The following is a 14,452-nucleotide window of genomic DNA, read 5'->3' as shown; positions in this document are numbered from 1 at the left end:
CAAGAATACTATTTTCTCCTTTTCCTCTTGATTAACAACTGCTAATTATACCTTCCAAGAGAATACTTCCTATTTTATATACGAGTCTTTTATGGTTAGATTTAGTTCCTAAGTTAGTAAATATGTAAGCAGCCTTTCTTAGCTCTGTACACAGCCATAAATTATATAGTTTGGAATGAGCACTCTGCTATTAATATTTCTTTCGCAATTAAGGTAGAGAGCTGGATAGAAAGTAGTGACTTTTATGCCCATGTGCTGGGGGAAATGATTTCTCAGCATCTAAGCAGACAATTAGATGTGTGGAGCAGTGGCTTTACATTGGGGACTTTATACCACTTAGCGCTCCGTTTATGATCTTCATGAGAAAATATTATGTTGTTGAGATCCTTTGTAAATGTTGAGAAGCGTTGTGTAAATCTGACATTTGCTTGTACGAGATTAGCAGTCGATTTATCTCAAGTGCTGATTGTTGTGAGTGCTAAGTCTTAGGGTCTCGCTTAGGTATCCCCCCCTCCCACTCTTTTTTGCTTTCATTAGTGTGCTATAGTCTACACTAAAATTGGATTGGGGGGGATTTTGGAAAAATAAGCTTTTGGTTAGAAGTAGAACAGCTCAGTTGTTCCCTTTCCCTACTGATAAGATAGAGTTGATATCATTTTATTATCCCATTATTGCCTGTTGCTAATGCAAGCTGACTTCTTGGTCTGTGGAAGGCTGAGGCTGTGATCTTCCAGGCAGCATGTTGTGACATAGTTGGTTCAACTTCTGTAATTTTGCATCCCCCCGGTCATCCCTGACGTAACAGGAAATGTTTGTAATTACCTCATTCTCTCTAGTTCAATTTAAAAAAACAAATCATCAGTGGGAATGGAGACCTTGGGTATGACAACAACTAGAGTACATTTTTTTTTTTTCCCAAAGCTCTTCTCCCACATCATTCCCCTGTAGGTTTTTATTCTGTTGGTTTTGTTTGTCTGTTTTTCACTTGGATCGGATCGGAATACAAGATGTTACAAATTATTTGGTTGGTTATTCAACCTGAGAATAGAGCACACGGCTTTCCTGAAGCTCTGCTGAGTTGCACAAAGCACTGATCACCACAGGACACGCAATTTTGCCGGTCACTTGCGAGGTCGGCCGCGAGTGATTTTAATACAGCTGGCATGCAGGAAGGGGTTGAGGTTCTCCCTGGTTGCTGCTGCTTGGTTTAATGCTGTTGCCATTCTGGCTTTTCTGGCTTTTTTTCCCCCCCCCCTGCTGGAAGGGGACTTCTTGGGTTCTTACATAAATGATGTTTATCTGGTGCCTCCTAAGCCGCATGTGACTCTTGTGGTGAAGGAGCTGCCAGCGAGGTGCTGTCAGTGGCTGGTATACGAGAAATTTGGTGTCTGCTGCCAGTCCCACCTGAGCTCTCACAAGTAGGAGGACAAGACCAGCGCTGAGGCTGCTGCAGAGTGGCATAAGAAGGCGGAGATTTGGGGAGGTAAGCGCAGCTTAGTTAAGTTTTCAGTAGCCCTTTACAATAGAAATATCACTGAAAAACTGAATTGCTGACTCTTAAAAACAGACAAAACACCACCACCATCACCAAAACAAACCAAGAAGCCAGAAAGCGTGTGGCTGTACTGTAAATCTTATCCCTTCTCGCAGTGGCAGTGCAAATCTTACTTCCTCACTCCTCCGGCCCGTCCTCGCGGCCGCTGTGTCAGCTGGAGGGGCCGAGAGGTGCCGGTTGCGTTTTGCTCTCTGGCTCACGTCCTCCATATGAATCCGGGCTGGTTGTTTTGCCTGCTGGCGGAACAATGCGGGCAGTGTTTCCTGGTGGCTGAAGAAAAGGTGCAGGGGGTGTCTGCCAGCTCCCGGCAGCCAACACACAGCTCTTTGTTGATGGCCCTGCTGAGAACAGGCAGGCCGGGGCCCTCGATGCTCCAGGCTCGTGCTTCAGGCTCATATACGTTAGTGCTATCAAAACAAACTGGCTATGCTCATTGCTTTGCTCGCCTTTTTGTGTCCTGAAAGTTGAGGAAGCCTTCCGTCACCTTCACAGGCTGCAGCGCTTCTCCGGACCTGCAAATAATTCAGATTTTTTTTTTTTTTTGGAGAGCGGTTGTGGGGTTTGGAAAGATACCTTTTATTGTTTTAATTGTTGTGCAATTCTGCCTGGGTACTGTTGCAGTTAAGAAAATAGGTATTTCCCAAGAGATTTGCTAGTAACGATGGTGAATGTGATAGCAGATGCCTTAATGCTGAGAACAGTAGATTGTCTGGTGTGTTTTTTTTTTTTTTTTCTTGTGCTTTCCAGGAGCGTAGTACTCTCAGCAGCGTGAAAATGAGCTTTGCTCTAGTCCTGATTGGGGATGGGGGAGTATTTTACAGTTGACTTCTAAAAAATAATATTTACTTACAGAGGAATCTGTGGGTTGGCTTGTGTTGCTTTGAGTCAGTGTCCCCAGACAACAGGAGAAGGCAGGAGGCCTGTGAGAGGAAGGCGCTGCTGCGCTCTGCGCGGCTCTGCTTGCCCAAATTCTTGCTTTCTTGGTGACCAACCTACTGTGGATGGCCAAGAGAAGTAAGGGCATACGCTTCAGATACCAGCCTGAGTAAAATGACGGTTACCTTGACAATTTCGTACGAGTTTGGGGGAGGTAGCGTGATAGCAGCATGTACTTTACATCTCCTAAAAACACACCAGTATTCATGATTTGTTGATTGTAATTTAAACGATGCCTCTGAATCTTAACTTTTTTTTCCTGACAAACTGCATGCAAAATAAGTGCTTGTGTTGTCTCCCCTAAGAAAGGCTTACTCAGCTGATTATTTTCCTTGCCCTCTTTCTATATAAGATGAAGCCACGGAGAATTATGGAACTAAACCACGCTGTTTGTGCTGTACGTTCTGCTTTTATTTGTATTGTCGGTCACTTCTAGACCAACAGGTAGAAGATGCAATTTTCTCAGCGTTATAAATCTGGTCCCTCTCTGGAGTTTCATGGCAGGCTAATAATTTTTCTCTTTTCGTACTTTCCTTTTCACTCCCTTGCTCTGGTGTTTCGGACTGTGTGCAGGGCAGTGCCACTGGCCTGAGCTTGTAGAAAAATAAGCTGACAAAATAGACTTGGTTATGTTCTTCATGGCAGCTGTGTGATTATTTTTTTTTTTTTTGGGGGGGGAGGGAGAAATGTCATTGAATAAACATAAATTGGCTGTACTGACTGCAAGGATAATGGAGTGCCTGTGTTTTTTAGTGATGCGTATTGTGTTTAGGCAGAGGTGAAAGTGGGATAACGAGTGATGGTTAGGAACAGACATCTCGTTGTGCAGAAGTAGCTCGGCATGATTGTTGCTGTTATTAACTTCCTTCTGGCACAGTTAATGTTTTCTGAATAATAGCAATGCAAATATTGAGGCTGTGTAGTATAGACGCTTGAATGGGAGACAATTATTTCTTGTGGTCTGCAAACACCGTGCCTTCTGCTGTCTGCATCAGGCCAGCGCATTGAAATGTCTGGCTGAAATTTGTTGAGGCTTAAATAAAAGCTCCAAGTACTGGATTCCCTGACACACCAATTCTCGTTGCCCAAAATAACCTTTCTTCAGCGATGGGTGCCCTTTCCAGCGGGTGCCCTAGCTGTTCTGCAGAGGGGCTTGTGCATGGGCTGGCAGAAGGTTTAGCTGGTAGTAATGGGGTATAAAACAGGGCAGTAAACGTGACTGGTAAGGGAGATCACTGCCACGAGTCATCCTTATCTACTTTTCATTCTGCCAAGCACTTGGACCTCATGTGGGAACTTCTTACAAGCAGAAGTTGCTCGGGTGCCATCTTTCCAGATTCTAACATCCCAGCTCCAAAAACTTGGTTTTATTCTGTAGACTGCTTTTAAGCACAGTTTGAAGAGCAAGAAGTCTTCACTTCGAATGGTGCAGCAGTATAACATGGTACAGAGCATTGAAAACTTGTGCTTACGGGTAACCCTAGCGTAAGTACTTGTGACTGCTGGGGCAGTAGGAGCTTTATTCTTTTTGCTCACCTGTATATTCTCGCTTCTAGGTCTCCTAAGACACTTGCCTGCCTACATCAACAGTGGGTATAGGTTGTGACTATTTTCTGGGTTACTTAGGTTTTACATCAAAGAAATGGAAAGTCACAGTGCAGCTTCTTCAGACTGGTTTCTTTTTACCCATTTCGGGCTGAGATTGCTTTTGTTTTAAGCCTAAACCATGCGAAAATCATCAGCTAGTTTTACTGTGCCTTAATTTTTGTTCTTGGCAGAATGTATTGGGGAATCCAGAGAGATAGGGAAGAGGCACAGTGGCAGGTAAGACAGTCTTCTCTTTGACTGTGCAGTTTGGGGAAGAAAACTTGGAAGCCTTATTGTGAGTCTCAGAGGCACATGATCAAACCAATCTAACTTCCTCCACAGCAGGAAGCTTGTGGACTGGAGAAAGCCACATGTGATGCTCTTACAGAGCAAGCTAAGGAAACATGGCCTAGATAAAAAAAAAAAAAAAAGGCTATTTTAGGATGTGTGCAAAATCGTTTGGTTAGCAGTAGCCGGGGTTCTTTGTCAGTGGTTCGCTTTCAGAGGGGGGAAAGGATTTTCTGTGGGGGGTTGTGTAGCTCTTGCAGTTCATTGTTCTTGTTGGTGAACTGGGTAATGAAACTTGAGAACTGGCCTTTGGGAATAAATTCGGGTACATCTGAAGTCAAGATGACAATTCAGAAGAATCTCGAGTGTTGGAAAGATGGCCTGAGAGAATAGGATGTGGTTTAGAAGAATAAGTGAACTGTTTCAGTTTTAGGTAAAAATAACATAAAAGTAGAAGACGGGAAACGACTGTTGAAGTAGTTCCTGCCACTACATCATCTACACCAGCCTAGGACAACCTGTGGATTAAGAATTAATGAGTGTTAACAATGCAGCGTTGCTCAGGAGGAGAGGTGTGTGTGTATTAGCACGAATATAGGGTGGTATAATCTGTAGGATGTGTGTAGCTGGATCTCCTGCTCTGTCGTTTATTGCAAGGTTAAAGTGCTGTATGGGTTTTGGCCATTGTACTTGAGGAAGGTTGGAGGCACGGTTAATTTGCCTCAGGAGACCAAAGCTAATGACTGGAGATTTAGAAAAGATAGCGTGCGGAAGGAATGATTGAACTGGTATTTTTGTAACTCAAGGAGAAGATCAAGGGAAACTAAGCTTTTAAGCACGTGGAAGTTCGCTGCAAGAAGGCAAACATTTGCCCTGGTAGGTGTGCCGTGCTTGGTAATGCCGACACAACCCATTCTTTGTGTGTTCTGCTCTCCTTGCTAGCTTCTTGTTTGCTTGCTTGTTTTGTAAGAGCTGTTTCTGTCCAGTTATTGATGGGCTGATACTGGACAGCACTGAACAAAGAGCGTGTCATCTCCAGATCCTCTGAAGAAATACATAAATCAGCCATGTCCCTAAAAGATGAATATTGATCTAACCAGATAGACATATAGATAAATACTTAGGTTAAAACTTCTGACCAGAGAGAAAGCTTGATCCCAGCACGGCCAAAGGCTTATCCTGTAATGGACAGCAGCTAATATCTCTTCCCAGTTTCCCCATCTCTAAGGATGGATTGTATTCTCCACCTGTGTAAGGCACCTAGGTTTTACTGCAAAAAGTGATATAAAAAAGCTAACTTCTTGTGAATGACACTGATTTTTGTATTGTATGTGTTGTGGTTTAACCTGGCTGGCGGCAAAGCACCACACAGCCGTTCGCTCACCCTCCTCCCTCCCTCTCTGGGATGGGGGAGAGAATCAGGAAAATTAAGCCTGTGGGTTGAGGTAGAGGCAGTTTATTAGGACAGAAAATAAAATAATAATAATAATAGTACTACTACTAATAATGTGCACAAAACAAGTGATGCACAGTGCAATTGCTCACCACCCGCTAACTGATGCCCAGCCTAACCCCGAGCAGTCAGACCCCCACCCCAGCCAGCCCCCCCTAAACCATGGGGTTTAGGATGACCCCATATGGTTTGGAATACCCCTTTGGCCAGTTGGGGTCACCTGTCCTGGGTCTGTCCCCTCCCAGCTCCTGCTGCACCCCCAGCCTGCCTGTTGGCAGGACAGAGCAAGAAGCTGAAACGTCCTTGGCTTGGTGTAAGCACTGCTCTGTGACAATTAAAACATCAGTGTGATATCAGCACTCTTCTCGTCCTAAATCCCAAACATAGCACCCTACCAGCTACTAGGAAGAAAATTAACTCCAACCTAGCTGAAAGCAGGGTGTAAATTATAGTGATGTATAGAACCTAGTCTTTGTATTTAACCTTCTTGAAGGCTGTGACTAATTTGCTTTAACAAAGATGGTTAAGTCTCTCTGGATTTATGTCATGATCTCTTAAAGCAAATGCTTTCAGAAAGGTACCGGTTGTTATTGATTGTCCTGTTGGGTGTGCCTTGTGCCATCTTGGGAAGCTTATTCTTCTGGCTCTTTGAATTATTATTATTTTTTTTTTAAAGGATCATTGGTATTCTTTTTACTCCCAGAAGATCTGGAATCAGTTCTTTTAAAACTCGGACTGCAAGCTACTTCTGTGAATGCAGATCTGCTTAATGCATGCAGATAGAATAGGAATAGTACCGATATTGTGGTAATTTATTCTGAAATGCAGACAAAATTTGAGTTGATACATTTGCCTTTTCTTCTTTGATACGCAAAAAAAATAGGAAACTGTCAAGTATTATAGTTGTCCCTATACTGAGGCAGGTAAAGTAATAATTTGTTTTGGAATAAGCAGTTGACAAACACCTTTTCTTTCACTGCCAATCTTACCTTTCCTTACCATGTATTTCATCCATGCTGTTATGTTATCATAGTGCTTACAGCATCTTTTTTTTTTTTTTCTGTCGTACCTGTTTTTTTTATCTGGCTGGGAATACAGAAAATTATCAGTTTAAACAGATAGTAAGTTATTCAAGTTTATTTTTTTGTGTTCACATATACAACAAACACAGATAAGCTCATAACACATGGCTAGTATTACCTAAGTGTAGGTGAGTTACGCGTGTATTAAAAATTGAAAAATCTGCTTTCTTGCCTCTGTTAAGATGTTTTGTTTTCTTTTCAGCTGCTTAGAATTTCCTTCAGGTGTTGGCGCATTAACCGAGCCAAGGAAGAGATTAGAAAGAATTGCTCCATGCGATGTTGCTAAATTTTTAACAGCTTACACTTGGAGAGCCTCAGAGATCATTTTTCAGGTGTCACATTTTTAGATTTGAAAAATCATCAGCTCTTAAGCATCACGTCGGGGTTAGTTTAATAACGCTTTCCCCCCGAGCTGCCATTATGAATGCTAATGTTTAAACTGTGGGTGAGAGATGAAAGAACGTAGGAAAATACATCTGCAGACCACAATACATATGGAAAAATGTAGCCCAAAAGAATGATCTTCTAGAGAGCTGCTCGTGTGCATGTGTGCCATGAAGAGGCTGTTTTCTAGCCTTATGGGGAACAGTTCCCAGTTTGTTGTGCTAAGTGCTCATGATTGGATAGAGGGCGACATATATAGAACTCAAAAATAGATAACTGCTTATTTAGGAGGACAGGCAGTCCTCCTACTCAAATCATATAATCTGAAAGGCTACAAAATGTTGATGACTTGTTCTACCTCTCTACTCTACCCTGCATATGTTGTTTTCCTCACAGGCTCTTTTTAGCAGCAGTCTTTTGGCTCCTTCTCCCTTGCACAGTATTCAGGATTTTGCAGTCTTAAATAGTTGGGAAACTTTCCCGACCTTCCCCTTTCACCTCAAGCTTTGCCAGAGTTGAATTTGGAACTTATCTGAATTTCTGTTCTTCTTTTAGGACAGCCTTAAGACATTGTGGATGGAAGACCTCTGTGGCTTCTCTGTTGATGGCAGAATGGCCTAGACCAGTCTGTTGCTCTATGGTTCCTACCACGGGTGCTCTACAGCAATGCAGTGGGATTTCACCACCAGTGCTTGTGGACCATCCAGATGGCTGTAAATCTGCAGAGGAGGTTAGTGCAAAACGTAATCCAGGATTTTTTTTTTATACTTTGGTCAGGTTTTTCTGGTTTGGATGAACCTTAGAGTGAAGGAGGCAGTTAGAGAATGCATGTGTGCTGCTAATTTGCCATTCCGTATTCCTTAGTTCTGTTCACTCAGGGTCCTGGTGGACCCGTTCAGTTGTCTGAACCTAGATAATAGATAATTAGATAATTGCACAAACCTAATTCATCGGTTACTGCAGTTGTCTGCTGGTAAAGGAAAATTCCACGTCCAAGTGAGTCCAAGCACCCCATTTTTAGCTCTCCTAAACCCTACTCCCACAGTATGGTATCATCTTGAAAAGCAATCTAGGCCAGTGAGCCAGCATTCAGATCAGTCCTCCAGACAGAGAACTGTGCTGTAGCTTCTAACAGAAACATACTTCTCTGGGAATAGCAACTAAACCTTTGTTTGTTTGTTTGTTGTCGTTTTTTTTTTTGTTGTTTGTTTTGTTTTTTTTCTACATAAGCACAGTTTTCCTTAAAGCATCCTTGTTGTACAAGAGATGAGTTATTAAAGTACAGCTGTGCAGTTGCTGCCTGCCCGATGCAGCGTTTAACAGCGACGTTCTTGCCAATCCTTCTGTCTGTGTGCATTTCCCTCTTGCTACTGCTTTTTTAATCTCGATTGAAACAAGATGAAGAACCAAAATTTAAAAGAGCAAACAGGCAAAACTGTGATGAGACAGCTCTGTTTTCTTGGCAGAAAAAATGAACTAGTTGACTTGGATTTAGTGCATCAAATGTCTTCCATTGCTATCCTTGGTATTAACGTTTTGTGCTTATTCGTTTCGCCTTGATTTTTATTTTTTTTCTTCTTACAAACCTGTCAGGGTTTTTCATAAAGGTAATTTTCATTGACTTAGCCTGAAGAATTTATCTGGGCCAACTTTGAAGTTCAGGTTCAGTGGGGACAAAAAGGAAAAGTCCTGTTTCAGGTCTAAGTGGATCCTTTTCCAGACAACTTCAAAATACCATGATCCAACATGTGCTCCTAATGCTTAAAAAGTATCCCTTGAACAGACATCACGTTAGAAGAGAGGGAAAAATTTGTCCAAAGTTACTTCCTAATACTGTTGAATATTAGTAGCTACATAGAATAAAAATTTAGCATAAAAAATAAAAAAGCAGAGTACGTTTCTTATCTCTGAATTTACTGCTTATTGTGTCTCAAGAGGTGTCTCCACTGCTGTTTTGTTCCCTGTAGCCTAGGCACTTGTTCTGTGGTTGTTGGCTCTAATGGTGTGTTCAGTTGGGTAACAGGAATGAGTGGAAGTTGCTGCTGGGGGGAGATACTCGATCAGTCTGCGTTCTTTGGTCATTCTTCTGCTGTGTCAGTTCCTTGATTGACTTTGTTGCATTGCTGCATGTGTGTTTGTTGGCCAGCATGCTATGATGAGAGAAAAGACGGAGTAGCAACAACTTACTTGAAATAAGTCTTGAAATTTAACATGTGAGTGAATCTGCTCTTTTTATTCTGGACAATTAAGAAAAAAAAAAAAATCAGAAATATTAGAAAAATGTTTGTTACAGAATGCTGAAGATGTAGTTGTCTTCAAAGCCTCTGAAAATGGCTTTGATTAAATACTTTCCCAGATTTATGTCCAAATTAATGTTTTGCACTAGTAAAAATTTTTCTAGCACTTCCTGTCTCAAAGGAGTTCAAAATATAAGGGTTTTGTTCCTGTTTAAAAACAACAACAAAAAAACATATTTTTGAAGCAGTTAACAAATCAGATTTGCTATTTTCCTTAAAACTCAACATTTCCATGCTACTGCTTTCAATCAATTGTGACCTTGAATGCTAACTTTTTGTATTTTTTGATGAAATAAAAGTCGGAAAGTCTGCTCAGTGGATCAGTTTAACCTTTGGATTTCCAAACTGGAATTCCCTCCACAAACACGATTGCAATGACTTAATCATGATACCCAAGAGCTTCTTATATATAACATCCATGTGTGATGTAGGCTTCTTTCCTTCTTGTTACATTGTCCCTCATCAACAGTGGTATGCTTTTTATGATGGAGTGTCCAGAGTGCAGAAGAACGTTCATTCTGACAATGAAAAAATGCATTTTTTTGTCATACTTGTCTGATTTTTAAATGCTGCATGCTCTTGTCCTTCATGTTTTTAAATTTCAGCAAATCAAGTTTAACTAGTGGATATTTTTGATTAATTATTTGGAAATACTGCTCTAATGAATATAAAGAGGTTTAAAATATTTACTGTGGTATTGGAGATGTCTAAGAAGAGTCTTCAGTGTAGCCAGCATTTAGCTTGTCTGGTGGAAAGACCAGCAAATGAAATCTTGCTGTCTATTTTTTATTTTTTCCTGAGGTTATCTAATAAATCAGGCTGGTTGGAGGAGGAAAGACAAAGCAGTTCACAATGAAATTAGCAGGCTGGATTTCTTGTCCTTCTTAGTCTGAGTTTTTTTCCTATGAAGTCTCTGTATTCCCCAATTAAAAGTGGTTTGATGCTGCTGGCTGGCCATACATCGCCTCTTATTTGCCATCAAGCTTCTGCCAGCCTTCGTGGCTATTCTGTTGGGCTTTTTTTTTTTCTTGTCTGTCAATTCAGCTCTTCACATGTTCATATTTGTAGGGACTACTAATGTAAAAACTGGTTGATTTATTAGCATTAGCATATGACCTGGCCTAAAGCAAGTTCTCTCCCTTCCGCTTAAGGGAACATGGAAGCTGTGCCTGCTGGTAATTTATGAGCTTCCATCATTTAAAATTACCTCTTTAAGCCCTTACAGAAAGGCATATTCAGTGGATAGCTGAATACTGTGTGGTTAGGGCTTTTTGAATCACATGGGAAGCTGTATATTTCTTAGATGGGTGGCGTCTAAACTCCTTTCTTCCCATTCCCCCTTCCTCTTTCTCACGTTAAACAGTCCTGGTTCTGGCAGCAACAGAAGGGCACTTTTTCATCTGGGCTCTACTTTGCCTGTTATCTTCATGCTTTTTTGTATGGTAGCAACCTAGGAGATGTAGGTGGAAGAGCAGAGGGGAAAGGAGAGCGTCAGCTTGCTTGAAATAGCGTTGGTCAGAGCTGCTGCCTGCCTGAGAGTTAGGGGTAGTTTGCTTGAATGTCCAAGGAGAGAGAAAAAGCTCGGCAATGGAAAGGAAGAGTAGACTCGTTGTGAATGTCCCCAGACTTCAAAGTAGCCTTTGCAACTGTTCAAAATGATGCTGATACTTCTGTAAACTCCTTTGTACTGTTAGGGATCACAAGTGCTTCATCATGTAATCCCGTTTTGCTCACCTGAAGTCTGAATTGTGGAGTTTAAGCTCTGGTCCTGTAGAAATGTCAGTCCCTGTGCTGAAGACCAGGGTGCCATGGGGACAAAAAAGTATCCAGGACTCTAGTCCTGAACACAACCCATTGCTATATCAGGCTGTTTGCAAACTATTCTAGCTGCTTCTCCCTTTCAGTATCTTTTTTTTTTTTTTTGCTTGTCCACATTTACAAACAATTCTAAATTTTAAAGGACTTCCATAACTCTGCTTTATCAATCTGCCTGTTTTGCTTTTCATCTGACAGTTCTTTCCTTGTTTAACTATCCAAGGTAGAACCCCTTGATACAAAGACTGCCTACCTCAGAGACAGACTTTCTGTGGACAATTTCATGAGTCCTTGAAGAAAATCTTGTGGCTGTTCTTTTTATACCACATGTGCATCCTCTTGGGTTGACAGACAAAATGAAGAACTTAATCCGGAGGAATATCATGCTGTGTGTTGCCAGAGATGTCTGGGAAGACAGAATTGGGAGAAATTAAATCTAAAGCCACTATGAATAAGAGGGAAAGAGAAGGGCAGATGAGAAGAACCTTGACCTTAGTGCAATACTGTGCTTGTAAAAAAAAAAGTATAAAATTATAAAATAGTTGCTGTCAGCAGAAGTTACCTGCTGAGTGGACAGCTTTATGATGTGAAAATTGATTTCTATGTGTTAATATATGCTTAAAAGCTGTATGGCCTGTCTGCATAAGTGCAGCCATTTGCTTTCCATGTAGAATTTATATTTGCATGTGGATGTAGCAAAGGATAACAGGCTTAGTGAGAAACACTGCAAGGATTGCATGAAGCTGGAAAATGATAGATTTTTTTTTTTTTTTTTTTTTTTTTGCCATGTGTGATCAGGCATTGTCTCTAGAGAGAAAAAAATCTTTAAAAATTTTTCTTCAGATTTTTTCTTTGGTATGGAGAACTGTTTTCTCTATATTTCAAAAAATGTTCAGCCCTGCAATCCTGCTGAACTACTTTGTTAGAACTCTGGTGTTTTTTCTAGGCATAAATGTGTATTTTTTTTTTTTGTTAGAGCATCTCTGGCATCACTGTTAAAGGGGTGGGAAGTAAAATGTTAACAAAACATTTGAATTTTGTACCATTCTTCATTTTATTTAAGATAATCTAATCTACTGTATTTTAAATGATTGTTTTTTGGCAAATTATATCTCCTAATTCTTCAAATCCTGATGCCTAGCCACTTGCATCATACTATTCATCACTTATTAACTTGTTATTTGCATGCATGTAATTTGTTAGTAAGTTCTACAGTTACTCTAAGCAGAATTCAGCTAGCTGCTCTAAGATGAACACTGTTGACCCTATGTGTAACATCAATTTTTCTTTATCTGTATTGTTTTCAAATCTTCATTTATTTTACAATACTTGCATATTTTTGTGTATTTTCCACAAATATTGCGTGCAGAGGGAAAATGTTCAAGTATATTTTGTATTTTTTCAGGTTCCCCTGCGGGGTTATTAGTCTACAACAGAAACTTTTCAGGGTTAAAGGTTTCTACAGTTAGTCACATAAAGGCACTTGGTTCTGTTCTCTGCATTTTACCCTATCTTTCCAGAAATCTCCTCGATAATCTTTTCTTCTAATCAGCTGACTCTGCTTTTCTTTCACTCAAATTCTTGGCCATTAGTGATTCATCCTTAATGACTATTTGCCAATGTAATTTTATGCTATCTTTAAAAGCTTTTGAAGAATTAATGAACAATTTTATTCCACTCTAGCTTTGTTTTCGATACATATCTAAATAATCGTAAGCCTTATAGAGGCTGGATATTTTAAACCATTTGAGACTTGTAAGATTTAACACTTTCTCTTAACATGCGAGGGTGATTTCAAGGTCTTGTAAAAGCTTTGCTCACTTGATTTTTCATAGTCTGCTTAGGTCTTTGGCCATCTTTTAAACATGTATAGCTAGCTTGGTGACAGTGAGTTCTGACCTGACAGCAGTCAAAAATTTCGCCTTGAAATTTGTGATTCTTCACTGCTAACAGCTGAGCTGGGTGTTTTAGTTTTCTTCCCTTATAACTTCTACCTTAATAGCAGAATATAGAGTAAATAACACCCTGCTTTGTGTTTGTCAGCGTCGAGAAGAATTCCGCGTATTTCCTCAAAATACTTCAGAAGCGAATATTACCTGACATTTGTAACTGTTGACATCTGCAAACTGAAGAAAATCATCTGCAGAAAATTGTTGAGTATCTGACACATCTGTACGAAGAGTGATCTATTGAAGAGGAGAGTATTCACTTTAGCTCAGTCTCAGCTGGTAAAAAACTGAATTTTCAGATTGATGCTTTAACGTAGAACTTAAAAAAAATTTTTGAATACAATTTGATTTTTCCAGACTGCAGAAACACTGTAAAGGAAAATGGAAGATATGAGCATTGAGAATGCGGAACAGCTTTCTGTGTTTTTTCCTACTACGTAGTCTAGTCTTGTGCATGTGATTTCTTAAAGAAGGTTGTTTTCAATAGAAAATCTCATTTTTTAAGCGGGAATTTCAACTTTTAAAAAAAGTCCTGTCAGCTAGCTAGTTCTACTTTATAGTTCATCGTGCACCTGTCAGATGATTTAAAATAGTTGCTTTGGATTGTGTGACTCAGCTTCTCGATTCTTAGAAATCCCTGAGTGCTTGCATACATTTGGTCTTAATGAACATACACTCTGTAAGGCCAAGTGACGCTTCTTTTGGCTAGAAGCCTTCATGCTGTGGTTACATCGTGTCACAAGTCTGAGGATCTAAAACAGGTAGAAAGGTTTACAAACTTCTGTAGCAGACAGTAAACGGTGAATATACTAATGGCCTCATCTCTACCTACTACTGTGAGACTACAGCTTTGTACGATCAATTCTGGATAGTGAAGCTTTTTTCTGCAAAGAACCTTGAAGCCTGCATTTGTCAGAGAATCACAGAATTTCTAGGTTGGAAGAGACCTCCAAGATCACCGAGTCCAACCTCTGACCTAACACTAACCAGTCCTCCACTAAACCATATCACTAAGCTCTACATCTAAACGTCTTTTAAAGACCTTCAGGGACTCAGATAGTGAAACCAAAATTACTTTCTTTTAAGTAATTCTGTCTTCTGACTAA

The 14,452-nt window shown here is 40.4% G+C and overlaps 1 protein-coding gene across 3 annotated transcripts in view; it reads left to right on the top strand.

Annotated features, from left to right (window-relative positions):
- The window catches only part of GALNT1 (polypeptide N-acetylgalactosaminyltransferase 1), an 83,963-nt gene that overhangs the window by 14,476 nt on the left and 55,035 nt on the right, over positions 1–14,452 (top strand). The window contains exon 2 of one of the 3 annotated variants that reach the window (XM_082752932.1): positions 7,846–8,015. The exons of 1 other annotated variant lie outside the window; for it this stretch is intronic. The gene's annotated coding sequence lies outside the window, so the exon portion shown is untranslated. Of the gene's footprint in view, positions 1–7,840; positions 8,016–14,452 lie in introns of all 3 variants that reach the window. One more of the 3 variants, XM_082752931.1, reaches the window with a different exon arrangement.

This window comes from Aythya marila, assembly GCF_965140915.1.
Source record: "Aythya marila genome assembly, chromosome: 2".
NCBI classification, from domain to species: Eukaryota; Metazoa; Chordata; class Aves; order Anseriformes; family Anatidae; genus Aythya; species Aythya marila.
This window is presented reverse-complemented; position numbering and strand designations above follow the sequence as displayed.